Genomic DNA, 16,115 nt, shown 5'->3' with positions numbered 1-16,115 from the left:
TTACTTCATTTTATTTTCAAAATGTTCATCTGAAGAAACGTGCCAAACAGGTATTGACCCTATTAGAACTAGTGGAGGCAAAAAGCCTTCTCTGAGGTCACAAAGCTGAACTGTGACAGAGCAGCCAGCAATAATCACCCAGGTCTCCTAGCTGTACTAGGCCTCATATTTTCACATGTTATTTCTCAGGACTTTTCAAGTTGAGCATAAACATCCCAGTTCCCCTCTCTCCTAGAATCGGAATATCTCCAACACTGGCAAGAGTCAGTGGTTTCACAGACTGTAGGGTGTAAAGTAGGAAGCTGGTGTCAGAAATAAGGCTGAGCCAGAACTGGTGCCAGGCAGGTAGACTTCTGCATCCTTGCCCACCCGCCTTCCACACCTGTACTGAGTATCTGGGTATCGGTGTTTACTGGGGAGGGGCAAAGTGGGACTGGCATTTGTGCTTTGTGCAGCTGAGGAACCAGGAGTCTGGAGCAGGGAGTCCATTGATGAAAGTAGAGTAACTTGGAACCCATGGAACCTCATCTCTAGCCCCCCTTCCTGTGCTCCCCCTGTTCCAGCCACTCTCTGCTTCTCCACCACAGCCACATGTATCTGTCCATACTTCCGCATCTTTTCTTACACTGTTTATAATGCCTAGAACTTTTTCCTGCTCAAGACTTCAAAATCATCCTTATTCTTCAAGGCCAAGTTCAAATGTCATCTCTTCACTCTGGCTTTCTCTGATTTTCTCTTCTTCTGTTACCCCTTTCCCATCATACACATACCTCTCCTCCATGGTCCCATAACTGCTTGTTTATAAACAAGCAATAAACAAGTTTCTTTTCTTCCACTAGTTCCGAAAGGGTCGATACCTGGTTATACCACAAACCTGTTCATAAGACATACATTGTTCTGTACTTATTTGTCCCTTCCATACTTCATGAGCATCTTGAAGGCAGATGCCATTCACTCATTTTCTTTGGTATCAGTAGAAATCCACAGGGACCCATGGTAAAGATATGCAAGAGCTCTGGACCAGACAGACCTAGACCCAGATCTTGACTCAATCACCTGGCATAATCATTTAAACTTTCTATAGTCAATTCTCATGTTTGTAAAATGTGGTAAAAGCATCTTCAGAGAGGTTGTTAGGAAAATTTAGTGAAATAGTACACACAAAGTCCTTATATACAGAAAGCAGTAACTTTAACATCATCCCATTCATTATCTTTCTTTATTTAGTATATTTCTTATAACAAGAAGATAAGAAATCTAAGAGGAGAGCAAGTGTCTTGCCCAAGTCACGTAGAACTGAACCCAGAGCATCTGATGCCAATAGCAAATAAAATTGGTACCCACATACTCTTTATATGGTTAAACCCATTTAACCATAAATATGGTCCATTTGGGCTGCTACAAAATACCACAGACTGGGTAGCTTATGAACAAAAGAAACTTATTTCTTACAGTTCTGGAGGCTGAAAGGGTGCCAGTATGGCCAGGTTCTAATGAAGGCCCGCTTCCCGGCTCACAGCTGGCAACTCCTTGCTATGTGCTCACATATAGGAAGAGGCTAGTGGTCTATCTAGACCCTCTTTTATTAGGCACTAATCCCATTCATGAGGGTGAACCCATCCTATAGGCTCTACCGTCACATCCAGCATTAGTAGTTCAACATATGAATTTTAAAGAGACCCAAATAATCAGACCATAGCACTTTATACTCCATCTTTGCCTATTGTCACTTTCTTCATTCAAATGAATTTGACTTCTCCAGAAGCAGAGACCAAAATGTTCCCCTTTCCCTATCCTCTCCATGGAATGGCCCAACACAGGAAGAGGCCCACATTAGGAACTGTAACATTCTTGCAAAACTATGAGGGATCCCTAGTTTCCTCAGTTTCCTCAGCTTTGGTATCTGTGTCATCATCCCGTCCTGTTTTAAGCCTAAATTCCACATGCTTTCCAAATCCCTCCTCCTTCTCCTAATTCCCATTGTCACTGAGTTCATGCCTTATTCTTTCTTCCCTGCACCTGTCTGGTCCTCTGATGATGACAATGTGGCAGTACACATATACAGATGTGGAGCCTAAGGACAGGGCAGGACCAGGGAGGTACTGTCCTAAATGGCCAGCTATTGGAAACCACTTTCTAAGGTGAGGTCTGAGGAATAACAACATGGCTGAAAAAGAAAAAGAAAAACAAAGTAGATTGAGTTAGTGACTAAACTGGCACAGAATGCGGAAGGAAGTGAGGGACAGGCAGTTGTTACAAGGGAGTCTAGGGAGACAGAGGCACTTTTTTTTTTTTTTTTTTTTTGGCTGCAGTCCATACGGTAAATGAGTGGGCTGACCTGAAAGTAGCACATAAATGTTTTCACACGTCTTGTGTCCTCCAGCTCTTGAAATGACCAAGTCTGTGACCTAATTAAAAAGTGAGGTTCTGCTGAGATCTAGCTGACCCTCCCCTTCAGCTTTTTAAACATTTTGTATTTTCCAATTATTTTTAATGGATATTTATTGCTCATGTAATTGAGGCAAAAGCAACCGGAGCCACTGCGAAGACCAAAATTATATTCAAAGTATGTTCCTGGAAGCATTCCTGATTATCTCAGAATGTATACCCAGAATTACTTGTAGAGGCTGCACTCTGAGCAGTTCACAAGTAATAGGCATCCACAACTTAAATGGCAGTCCTCTCGTGTGGCAGCCCCTGACATTTGCTTGCAGAGGGCACAGGAGGTCACCAGACAGCAAAAGACTAGAGCTGGAGGCCAGTCATCACTCCCACATCTTGTCAGACTTGAGAAGTCATGACTAGAACAACAGAAATATCGATTACCTGGCCCTGTGCTTGAAGTCTGACCTTTGAAGGTTGCCAAAGAAATGAAGACATTTTTAGCAATAGTGAAAACAATAAGCATGCATTGAAGGTTTATTATGGACCAAGTGCTCTACTAAAATACTGTCCTACTGAAGACAATGTTGAGTTTGTGGTTTAGGTGTAATTTCCCTTAGCTGGTAAAAGATAACGCCAATATGCAGATATCAGGCTGACAGATTGCAAAGCAAATGATTTTAAACAATATGCTATATCATGTCATATAATAGCATTTGTATAAGAAAGAGCTAAACTAGCATGAAACCCAAATACACACACGCGCACACGCACACACACACAGATTCACCTACTCACTAGATCACTAGGGGAATACATGATAGATAGATGGCATAATCTATGCTTTAGGTCTCACCGAATCCTTACCAACCACCAAATAACCATTTCAGTTGGGCTTCAGTTTTAGAGTTTGACACTAAGATATCACTCACAAAGGTGGTGCCCTACTAGAAGAGTTTGATATTTGACATCTGATGAAATCTTAACAGTAGGATTGTAGAGCTGCTGTTGTCTGTGAGGTAAGATGAGGGCTGCACCCCTTTCTGAACATCTGTGCTCTGAAGGACAGGAACAGGCGAAACTTTAGGATCCCAAAATAGGTCACCAAATTGCAGATCCTTCCTCCTGGTTACTATGACCTATCCACACTGAACTTTGAACTCCTTTATCATCAGAGTTTTCCAATATAGAAGAGACCTCTTTCTAGAGTCAAGTTCCACAGGAAAAGTTATCAATAGAAACCTCCCTATTTCCATTTTGAAACGCCCGCATTCACTAGACTAAGATAATGTTTTCCCTCATTCTTAAACTAAAAAAAAAAATGTGATTGTCTATATAATTACAGGTAGTATTTATCTCTTCAGAAGCAATAACCAAGTCATGAATCAGACGAGCTTTGCCCTTTACCATTCTTGCTTTGTTTTCATAAAGGGAAATACATTATGAAAATGTATAATTTTTTCACATTGTTTCCCAATCATCCTTAATTGATTTCCAGCATGTTAAAAAACAAAAACAAAAAATGTTTTTAGCCAGGAAAAGTAAACCTCAAACCTCATGAGTGTCCTCTTAATAACCATTTAATCTTAAATTGTGTTCACAAGTGCTGATTATAAACATCTTTAATTATGCATGTCACCCACCGTGGTTGAGTGCAATTCAATTTCTTAGACTTTGACATAATATTCTACTACATCACCAGCCAAGGAGCTGTCAGGAGTTGAGCCTTTTTGCTTTCTACTCAGGGAAGCAAAACTGGTCATGAGTTGAAGGCTAGTAAATCTGTATCCACCAGAGAGGAATGTGTCTTGGGATGTAGCAGCCCTTGTCAGGACATGAGATAGAGCTACTTATAGCAACCTGTGTTAATTAATATATTAATGGAATTAATTAATGTAATTATCATGTGCAGGTAACTAGTCCTAGTTCTGGAGACTCAGAGATAAGTTAGGATATAGTTCCTACCGTCAGGGACAATTTACATTATGGAGAGAGATACTTTCCAACTTACTAAGGCAAAGTCTACGAAGAGCTGTGATATTTGCTCAGGCAAGCAGTGGTGGAGAACAGAAAATCTTTGAGGCAGAAAAGGAAGGAAGTGTGCCTGGGTGGCTCAGTCAATTAAGCATCTGCCTTCAGGTTAGGTCATGATCCCATGGTCCTGGGATCAAGTCCTGCATCAGACTCCCTGCTCTGTCGGGAGTCTATTTGTCCTTCTACCTCTCCCTGCTGCTTGTTCTTTCTCTCTCTCTTTCAAATAAATAAATGTTCTTTTTAAGATTTTATTTATTGATTCATTAGAGACATAGAGAGGCAGAGACATAGGCAGAGGGAGAAGCAGGCTTCCTGCAGGGAACCTGATGTGGGTCTCCATCCCAGGACCCCAGGATCACGACTTGAGCCAATGGAAGCTCAACCACTGAGCCACCCAGGTGTCCCAAATAAAATCTTTTAAAAAAAAGAAAGAAAAAAGAAAAATGATGGAGAAAGATGGAGAGAGGGATTCTAGGCAAGGGGAATAGCATGGCCAGAATCTCAGCAATGTGAACATGTTGGGGCATTTGGGAGGTACCTGTAGCCCTATAGAGACGTAGAGAGGGCTCAACCAGCAGAGTCACTACAAGGTAAGGTGAGTTCAGAATAGAGAGGAGCAGCAGTGTTTTCAAAGGTGTCAGGACTACATGACTCAGACAGGCAGTCACTGAAGGGCCCTTAAGATGAGAAATGATCTTACCTACAATTTTATGAGGTCATGCTCCCATTTACAAATGCTCCAGATTGGCCTGTGGCTCAGTTTTATAGGTAATACTTGTCAATGAAGCCTTGGGCTCTCATTCTCCCCTTTTTGTGCTCTTCTCTTCAGACCTGGTACCTCTTGCTCCCTCTCAGGAATCCAACTGGAGACCCTTTAAGAGTAGGTAGGCTCTCAGGGGACCTTTGCTCATCACTTCCAAAACAGGAACAGAAAACAGCTCACAGGCTCCTCACTTTCTTTTCTGAATGCTTTTGTTTCCTCATTCTGGAAGAAAGCAACCCAAGAAGTAAACAGTGTGGGCAGCAGCTGCTGGGGTATGTGTGAAATCAGAAAGCTTCCGTCCACCCTCAACTCCAGGGAAGATTCAGAGGTGAAGCCGCTCTAGTACTGATGTCCTAGAGCTGGAACTGACAGCCACTGCCACGGTGTGGGAAGGGGGCAGATACAATGGAGCACAAATAGGGGCCCAAGATGGGATATACAAGAAATCTCAAAGGAAAAGCCATGGAAAGGAAGGGTAGAGCACAATAATAACTAAACACCTGATTTGCAGTGTCCTTTAACATTCTGTGAACTACAGCTCAAATGTAGAAAATCAGGTAGCTTTCTTTGTAAATTTTCTCATCTTGCTTTTGACCTTTCATTTCCAACAATAGCAGGCAGGGGACGGGGGAAGGAGAAAGTTGAAACTCCCCAAATTATTGTATTTATTTCTAGTTTAAAATTTATCTTCTAGGTAAATAGGTAATCACGTTGTAGTGATGTAAAATTCATTTGATTTTAGAGAACATTCTATTTCCATTATTGAAGGTGAAATTTTGTAAGACTTATTAATCTTTAATAATGGAAATATTTTAAGTCTTGTTAAGCATAGATAAATGGTTAATAAGTAAAACATGTATGTACTAAATATACTTAGGAAGAGATGGAAGAAGCAAAAACTACCTAATCATCGTGAGGCGTCCAGGTGCTGAATGACTGTTGTACACAAAACATGCATGAGACTTGAGCACTAAATGTATGTGAGGGCTTAATATACATGAAGCCTTAATTCAGCTGCACACTGGAGCCTGGTATTCTGGCTCTGTGTCTCTTCTGACTGAGAAACACAAATAAGACAGGTTAGCCAACTGTTCGCTCAGCTGTTGATCAGATAGATATACTTTCCCTAAGTCTTTTTGATAGGGGAGTGTGTGTTACTGGTCAAAGCAACTTCCATCTGTGGGCCTCTTACTTGAACTCCAACTCTGGTCCTCATAACCACACCATCAGTGAGGGAGCCTGAGACAGAGAGACTGGACACATAGACATTGTAAATCCCAAGATTGAGGTGGTATGGTCCTTCCACTTTGCCTCTCCAAAGTGTGTTAACTTACCCCCATATTTTTTCCTTGTTTCTTTCTCATTGTGTTTCAATTGATCTAATGAAGATTGTGATTTGAGCATTTAAATTTGGTCTATTCCATGATCTCAGGATAGCCTGATAGTGTATGTGAGGCTACTGCAACATCAAGCTAATTTCCTACTCAGTACAAGTCAAAGTTCAAACCAATCATGTTTTTTTCTACTGTCTCTAGAAGTCACTCGCTTTTCTTTTCAAGCTTTTATTTAAATTCTAGTTTGTTAACATACAGTGCAATATTGGTTTCAGGAGTAGAATTCAGTGATTCATCACTCACATACAACACCCAGTACTCATCATAACAAGTGCCCTCCTTAATATCCATCACCCATCTAGCCCATCCCCTATCCCAGTTCCCTCCATCAACCCTGAGTTTGCTTTCTATCCTTAAGAGTCTCTAAGGCTTTGTTTCCCTCTCTCTCCCCCCTCCCCATATGTTCTATTTCTTAAATTTCACATATGAGTGAAGTCATATGATATTTTTTTCTCTATATGACTTATTTCACTTAGTATTATATACTCTAGCTCCATCCACATCATTGAAAATGGCAAGATTCCATTCTTTTTGGTGGCTGAGTAATATTCCAGTGGTGTGTGTGTTTGGGGGCGGGGTGTATGCATATACCGTTTTTTTATTCATTTATCAGTTGATGGACATTTAGCTTCTCTCCATAGTTTGGCTATTGTTAATAATGCTGCTATAAACATTGGGGTGCATGTGCCTCTTCAAATTATTATTTTTGCATCTTTTGGATAAATACCTAGTAGTGCAAATGCTAGATCAAAGGGTAGTTGTATTGTTAACTTTTTGAGAAATATTCATACTGTTTTCCAGAGAGCCTACACCAGTCTGCATTACCACCAACAGTGTAAAATTCTTCCCCTTTCTCTGCATCCTCACCAACACCCGCTATTTCTTGTATTATTAATTTTAGCCATTCTGACAGGTCTGAGATGGTATCTTATCATGGTTTTGATTTGTATTTTCCTGATAAAGGGTAATGTTGAGCATTTTTTCATGTGTCTGTTAGCCATCTGGATGTCTTATTTGAAAAATTGTCTGTTCATGTCTTCTGCCCATTTCTTAACTGGATTATTTCTTTTTTGGGTGTTGAGTTTGATAAGTTCTTTGTAGATTTTGGATCCTAACCCTTTATTGAATATGTCATTTGCAAATATCTTCTCCCCTTCCATAGGCTGCCTTTTAGTTTTGTTGTTTCCATTACCATGCAGAAGCTTTTTATCTTGATAAAGACCCAGTAGCTCATTTTTGGGGTTTTGTTTCCCTTGCCTCCATAGATGTGTCTAGAAAGAAGTTGCTATGGTTGAGGTCAAAGAGGTTTATGCTGTGTTCTCCTCTAGGATTTTGATGGTTTCCTGTCTCTATTGAGGTCCTTCATCCATTTTGAATTTATTTTTGTGTATGATGTAAGAAAGTAGTCCAATTTCATTCTTCTGCATGTTGCTGTCCAGTATGCCCAATACCATTTGTTGAAGAGACTGTCTTTTTTCCATTAGATATTCTTTCCTGCTTTGTCAAAAATTAGTTGACCATATAGTTGTGAGTTCATTTCTGGGTTTTCTATTCTGTTCCGTTAATCTGTCTGTTTTTGCACTGGTATGATACTAGCTCGATGACTACAGCTTTGTAATATAGCTTGAAATCAAGAATCATGATGCCTCCAGTTTTGTTTTTCTTTTTCATGATTGCTTTGGCTATTTGGGTTCTTTTGTAATTCCATACAAATTTTAGGTTTGTTTCAGCTATGTAACAATGGTATTTGTAACAACTGGTATTTTGATAGGGATTGCATTAAATGTGTGAATTGGTTTGGGTAGTATAGGCATTTTAACAATGTTTATTCTTCCAATGCATGAGTATAGGATGTTTTTCCATTTCTTTGTGTCTTCTTCATTATTTTTCATAAGTATTGTATAGTTTTCAGAGTAGATCTTTAACCTCTTTGGTTACATTTATTCCCAGGTATCTTATTATGGGTTTTGGTACAATTGCAAATAGGTTCTATTCTTTGATTTCTTTTACTGCTGCTTCATTATTGGTGTATAGAAATGCAGTGGATTTCTGTACATCAATTTTATATCCTGTGACTGCTGAATCCGTGTATTAGTTCTAGCAATGTTTTGGTGGAGTCTTTCGGGTTTTCTACATGGAGTATCATGTCATGTATAAATAGAAGTTTATTTCTTCCTTGCTGATTTGGATGCCTTTTATTTATTTATTTTGTCTGATTGCTGAGGCTAAGACTTCTGGCACTATGTTAAATAGTAATGGTGAGAGTGGACATCCTTATCTTGTTCCTGACAGTAGAGGACAGGCTCTCAGTTTTTCCCCATCGAGGATAATACTAGCTGTATGTCTTTTGTATATGGCCTTTATGATGTTGAGGTATGTTCCATCCATCCCTACTTTGTTGTAGGTTTTTATCAAGAATGGATGCTGTGTTTTGTCATGTGATTTTTCTGCATCTCTTGAGAGGATCATATGGTTCTTTTTTTTAAGATTTATTTATTTATGATAGAGAGAGAGAGAAAGAGAGAGAGAGAGAGAGAGAGAGGCAGAGACACAGGAGGAAGGAGAGGCAGGCTCCATGCCGGGAGCCTGACATAGGACTCAATCCTGGGACTCCAGGATCGCACCCCGGGCCAAAGGCAGGTGCCAAACCGCTGAGCCACCCAGGGATTCCCTCATATGGTTCTTTTTATTAATGTGGTGTATCACACTGATTGATTTATGAATGTTGAACCAAACCTGCAGCCCAGGAATTAATCCCCCTTGACCATGATCAGTAATTATTTTAATGTACTGTTGAATTTGATTTGCTAGTTTCTTGTGGAGAACTTTTACATCTGTGTTCATCAGGGATATTGGCCTATAATTCTCCTTTTTCATGGGGTCTTTGTCTAGTTTTGGAATCAAAGTAATGCTGGATCTGTAGAATGAGTTTGGGAGTTTTCCCTCTATTTCTATTTCTTGGAATTTATTTGAGAAGAATAAGTTTTCTTTAAATATCTTGTATAATTCCGCTGGGAGGCCATCTGGCCCTGGACTTTTGTTTGTTAGGAGATTTTTTATTATGAATTCAATCTCTTTGCTGGTTATGGGTCTGTTCAAATTTTCTGTTTCTTCCTGTTTCAGTTTTGATAGTTTGTATGTTTCTAGGAATTTATCCATTTCCTCCAGATTGTCTAATTTGTTCCCATATGATTATTCATAATATTTTCTTATAATTCTTTGTATTTTTGTTGTGCTGGTTGTGACCTCTCCATTTTTATCCATGGTTTTTATTTGGGGCCTTTGTCTTAAAGATAAGTCTGGCTAGGGGGTTATCAATTCTATTAATTCTTTCAGTAAACCAGCACTCAGTTTCATTGATCTATTCTACTGTTTTTTGTTTATTTCAATATTATTTATTTCTGCTTCAATCTTTATTATACCCCTTCTTCTGCTGGCTTTAGGCTTCATTTGCTATTGCTTTTTAGCTCCTTAAAGTATAAGGTTAGGTATGTATTTGAGACTTTTCTTGCTTTTTGAGGTAGGCCTGTATTATAATATACTTCCCTCTTAGGACTGTCTTTGCTACATCCCAAATGCTTTAGACAAATGTGTTTTCATTTTCATTTGCTCCCATGTAATTTTTTATTTCTTCTTTAATTTCCTCATTAACTATTCATTCATTAGTAGGATGTTCTTTGACCTTGATATATTTATGGTCTTTCCAGACTTTTTCTTGTGGTTGGCTTCAAGTTTCATAACATTGTGGTCTGAAAATATACATGATATGATCTCAGTCTTTTTGTACTTCTTGAGGGCTGATTTGTCACCCAGTTTGTGATTTTTTCTAGAAAATATTCTGTGTGCAGTCAAAAAGAATGTGTATGCTGCTGCTTTAGGAGGAAATGATCTGAATATATTTATTAAGTCCATCTGGTCCAGTGTGTCACTCAAAGCCATTGTTTCTTTGTTAATCTTTGGTTTAGATGATATGTCCATTGCTAGAAGCAGGGTGTTAAAGTCCCCTACTATTACTGTATTGTTATCATTGAGTTTCCATATGTTTGTTATTTATTTAATATTTATGTAATTGATTTATATATATTAATTGATTTATATATTTGAATTGTTCTATATTTGAGATTTTTATATTCATGTTTCTCAATTTAGAGGCATAAATATTTAAATTGTTAGATCTTCTTGTTGGATAGACACTTTTGTTATGATAGAGTGCCCATCTCCATTTCTTAATACAAACTTGTTTTAAAATCTAGTTTGTGTGACAGAAGTATGGCTACTCTGGCTTTCTTTTGATGTCCATTAGCATGATAGAAGTTCTCCACCCCCTCACTTTCCATCTGCAGGTGTCTTTAAGTCTAGAATGAGACTCTTGTAGGCAACATATAGATGGAACTTGTCTTTCTTACCCATTCTGATACCCTATGTATTTTGATTAGAGTATTTAGTCCATTTACATTAGACAATTATTGATAGATACAAATTTAATGCCATTGTGTTACCGATAAAGCTGGTGTATCTGGTGATATTCTCTGTTCCTTTCTAGTCTTTGTTGCTTTGGGTCTTTTATTTTCCCCTATTTAAAGAGTCCCCCTTAATATTTCTTGGAGGGCTGGTTTAGTGGCCATGAACTCCTTTAGTTTTTGTGTGTCTGAGAAACTCTTTATCTCTCCTTCTATTCTAAATGACAGCCTTTCTGGAAAATGTATTTTGGGCTGCATATTTTTCCCTTTCAGCTTGTTGAATATATCGTACCACTCTCTTTGGCCTGCCAAGTTTCTGTGGATAGATCTGTTGCAAACCTGATCTGTCTTCCCTTGTAGGTTAAGGACTTTTTTTTCCTTTCCTTAATTCACAATTCTTCCCCTGTGTATTTTTTAAATTTGACTATAATACACCTTGATGATGGCCAGGTTTTGTTGAATTTAATGGGAGTTCTCTCTGCTTCTTGGATTTTGATGTCTGTGTCCTTCCCTAGATTAGGGAAGTTTTCAGCGATAATATGCTCAAAAAAACCTTATGCTGCTTTTTCTCTGTCTTCATCTTCTGGGACTCCTATGAAATGAATGCTATTCCATTTAGTAAGCCACTGAGTTCCCTAAGTCTACCTTCATGATCCAGTACTTTTACTTTCCTCTTTTTTTTTTTTAGCTTCATTCTTTTCCAATATTTTATCTTCTGTATAACTCATTTGTTCCTTGGCATCATACATCGTAATTGTCATGACATCCATTCAGGATATCATTTTTCATTTTGGCCTGACCAGATTTCAGCTCTTTTCTCTCTACAGTAAGGGATTCTCTAGTGTCTTCTATGTTTTCTTTTTTTTCATCCCCAGAGAGTATCCTTATAATTTTTGTTTTAAATTCTAGTTCAAACATTTTACTTATATGTCTGTATTGATTAAATTCCTGGCCATCATGTCTTTTTGTTCTTTCTTTTAGGGTGAATGGAAGACATCTTGTTATTTTGGAAGAAAAAAGAAAAAAGATAAAGTGAAATAAAAATTTATAAATAAATAAATTTATAAATAAATAAATCAAGAAGGAAGCTAGATCCTAGGTGTGTTTTGGTCTGCTTCTTATGAGAAGTTTGATAGAAAAAAAAGATTAAAAATTTAAAAATAATGCTAATAATAAATTTTCAAATAAAATTTTAAAAATTGATCTAAATGTATCCAACCCCCACCCCCCAAAAAACCCCAACAAATGAAAGAAAGCTAGATCCTGTTTCCTCTAGAGCTGAAGCTTTGCAGCACTCTATGATGAGTAGACTTAATGCATGAGAGGGGTTTCTGCTGTCCTTCTTGGGGTGGGGCATTCTCCTCAGGTGGACTTGTCCTCGTGGATATGGGCCTGCAGGGTGCAGTGCGGTGGGGCTTGGAGTAGCAACTTTGTTCTCTACTTGGTGGTGCTCTTTGGCTCATTGGTATTGATCACTGCTAGTGGACAAGGGGTGAAAATGGCTGCACCCCATACCTTTGTCTCCAGAGCTGGAAGTTTGCACCTGCCACAGTTCAGGATACACTCATAGACACATAGTTACCCCTCCTGTGTCCCTAGTTTCTATCAGATCCCTTCCTTTACCTTATCTGTGTCCCAGCTGTCTGCCTGCCAAATGATACAACACTCCAATGTTTTATCTCAAGACTGGCTATGTTTCAAAGCCCCACACTTCAGAGGTCCCTGTGTTGTGGACCTGCACTAATCCTCTGGTGGAGTGTCTTCCTGTGTTTGGCCACTACTGGCTTGTTCCAGAAAACAATTGCATGACCATACAGTGGTTCAGAATGTATGGCAAATCACAAAGCAGAGCAGACACCAGGGTTTGCTGTCTTCAGCCAGTGTCTTTGTTCCTATGTTGGTGAATGGAGCAGTTAAATGGCACTTGCAGAGTATTTTGCCTGTGGAATGGCTGTATGCACTCTACACAACATACTCCAAGCAGGGGAACCACCTCTCCCCTAGTGATCCAGGGGATCCTCAGACCCTACCTGCTGCATGTTTCTGGGACTCCACCTTGCTTCCCCACCTGAGAACCACTCAACTTGCCAGGCTTGACCCTGGTGATGTCACAGACCTCCAAAACTTCAGACTGTGCTCTACTGTTAATTAAAAAAAAAAAAAAAAAAAAAAAACTGGCAGTATTGAAACTCTCTCCTTGTTTCCAGTCAATGGATTTGGGGGATAGTTTTCTTGTGCAGGCTCACGTGCATGTTTTCACTTTTTTTTCACTTTCTCACTCTTGTTCTCTCTTGCTACTGCCCCTGCTGTCAGAGCTTCTTTCTCCTCCACTGTGCCCTCAGCTCTTTTCTTCCACAAATCAACTCTCTGTAGTTCCTACCTTCCATGAGTCATTTTTTTTTTTTTTCTGTTTGTGGACATGCAGCTTTGTTCTCTAAGACTTTCGATTGATTTCTTGGGTGTTCTGAATGATCGACATTTATCTAGCTGTATTTGAGGGAGTAGGCAAGCTTAGGGTTGTCCTACTCCTCTGTCATCTTAAACCCCTCTCTCCTAGAAATCACTTTCTATCCTTTTTCTCACAATACTCTGTAGGTATAAGCAATTTATAAATTGCTCCATAGCTGCAGAGGGAGGGCTGCCTTGTCCACATGCTGCCTTTGGATCTGTCCTGCCCACCTTGTCTGGACATTGAGCGTCCTCTCCCAGTGACTAAAGAGTTGTGGCTGCCTTGCTTGCTTTCTCTAGAGTTAAACTGATTCTGGCTGATAGCAATTGTGTTTTAGGTTTGCCATTTGCCTTTACCGGTCAGGTTGTCATGACCTGGAATATCTTCCTCCCAATCCCAGGCTCCTTCCAGTCCACTCAGGCCTCTTGCACATCCTGTTCCTTTCACTAGCACACAGAGGAGCACAGAAAGGGATCATCCTCTACCAACACAGGTTGAGAGTATCAGGAGAATCGTGTGAGGACCTCTTAGCAGGCGTGGGACTGCTCTTGTACCATACAGAGGATGGCAGAAGAGAACACCACATTGAATAATTTCATATAACTTCTCATCTTCCTGGGGTTTCCATCTGGGATTTTTATCATCTTATCCCTAAAAATAGCAATGGGAAGGTCCAGGGGAATGGGGTGCTGCAGTTCTTCTCAGGGCTCAGGCATTATAGTAACTTAGTCTCTGCTTGAAGATTAGTCTCCTTTCCTATTTTGGAAAATCTGCTCTGATATAATATCCTGTATCTCCCTATGCTATTTCTTTTTTTTAAATTTTTTTTTAAATTTTTATTTATTTATGATAGTCACAGAGAGAGAGAGAGAGAGAGAGAGAGAGAGAGGCAGAGACACAGGCAGAGGGAGAAGCAGGCTCCATGCACCGGAAGCCCGACGTGGGATTCCATCCCGGGTCTCCAGGATCGCGCCCTGGGCCAAAGGCAGGCGCCAAACCGCTGCGCCACCCAGGGATCCCCTCCCTATGCTATTTCTTAAAGTAAAATTCATCTTTACTGTTCAAGCTTTGCTGTTAAAATTTTGAATTTAGAAAATTCTTTCCAATTAATCTTGGACTGCAAGACTATTGAATTGCCATAGATCTTAAGCTTAAGAATGGGACAATCATTTCCTTAATTCTAGGCTGGCTCTGTCTGCCTCAAAGGTCAAAAGATGTGAAAACACCTGATTAGATACCTACACAGAACTAAGGATGATCAAGAATGCAAACATTTTAAAATTCTGCTAGTATCACCCTGTTTCAAAGGTGTATGCCTTGTATTGGTATATAAACAACACCATTTGGTTCAATTCATTTAACAAATATTTCTTTTTTTTTTTAAGATATTTATTTATTTATTTATTTATTTATAGAGACAGAGAGAGAGAGAGAGGCAGAGACACAGGCAGAGGGAGAAGCAGGCATCATACAGAGAGCCTGACGTGGGACTCGATCCAGGGTCTCCAGGATCACGCCCTGGGCTGCAGGCGGCACTAAACCACTGCGCCACTGGGGCTGCCCTAACAAATATTTCTTACAAGACTATTATGTTCCAAGAAATGGGTCATATATACAGTGGCAAATGGCCAGGGTTACTATCCTAAAGGCGCTTACATTCTGGTAGAAGATATTGATAGATAAATAAATAAATAAATAAATAAATAAATAAATAAGGTGAGAGATAAGCCAATTTGTTTGCCACATAGCATCAGGAGTTCATTCCTGATAACGTGACAAGGAATTAACTGAGGAAAGATCCCCCCCCCCCCCGCAGAAATGAGAGGGACCACTCTCAATCTCCTCTGATAATCCCCATTGGGCCAGAGACACCCAGGCAGCTGGAGTTTTCCAACATTTTCCTAAAGAACTCACAACTCAGTTCAAACTGCCTGGTGCCCAAGCCAAAAGCTTTACCCCACACTCCTGCCTAGCCAGGAAAAGGGAAAATAGAGGAGGGGAGCTCCCACAGGGGCTGAAACAACAAAGGGCTCATGAATCTGCTGGCTTCCATATCTTTGAATGCCAGCTGGCATCAAGTGATATTGCCTACACCACATGAGCCTTTTACACAATAGCTTTGAAATAAAGAAATAGGGTAATATGATAGAGAGTAACTGGAGGCAGAGCCTACATGCCAAGAAAAGAAAAGTCCATGTGGGTTAACTGATAAGCCACATTTAAATGCAGAACTAAAAGATTAGGAGGAGTAAATCATGCAAATAGTAAGAAGAGAGTATGTCAGCCCAAAGAAATAGGTAAGGCAAAGCCCAGAGTGGGAACAAACTTGGCTTCTCATAACCTAGAGCTGATAGATGATTAGGAGCAAAGTGATAAGAGGTGAAGTTAGAGCCTCAAGTTAGGAACAGACTAAATCAGGCAGGTTATTTTTTAGTTTGTCCCCCCAACCCCTCAAGTACAACCAGAAGCCATAGAAATGAGGTATACAGATGGGCTAATCTGATAAAGTTATTTTAGAAAGCCCCTCAGCACCTGTATAAAGAACAGTGGAAATACGAGTAGAAAGTGGAAGATCCGATTGGCAGTTTCAGTGCAGGTTTGAGGTGATGTTGATCTGGACTGGGATGGTAGCA

Source organism: Canis lupus, chromosome 17, assembly GCF_003254725.2.
Source record: "Canis lupus dingo isolate Sandy chromosome 17, ASM325472v2, whole genome shotgun sequence".
Classification (NCBI taxonomy): Eukaryota; Metazoa; Chordata; class Mammalia; order Carnivora; family Canidae; genus Canis; species Canis lupus.
Note: the sequence above shows the minus strand (reverse complement) of the source record.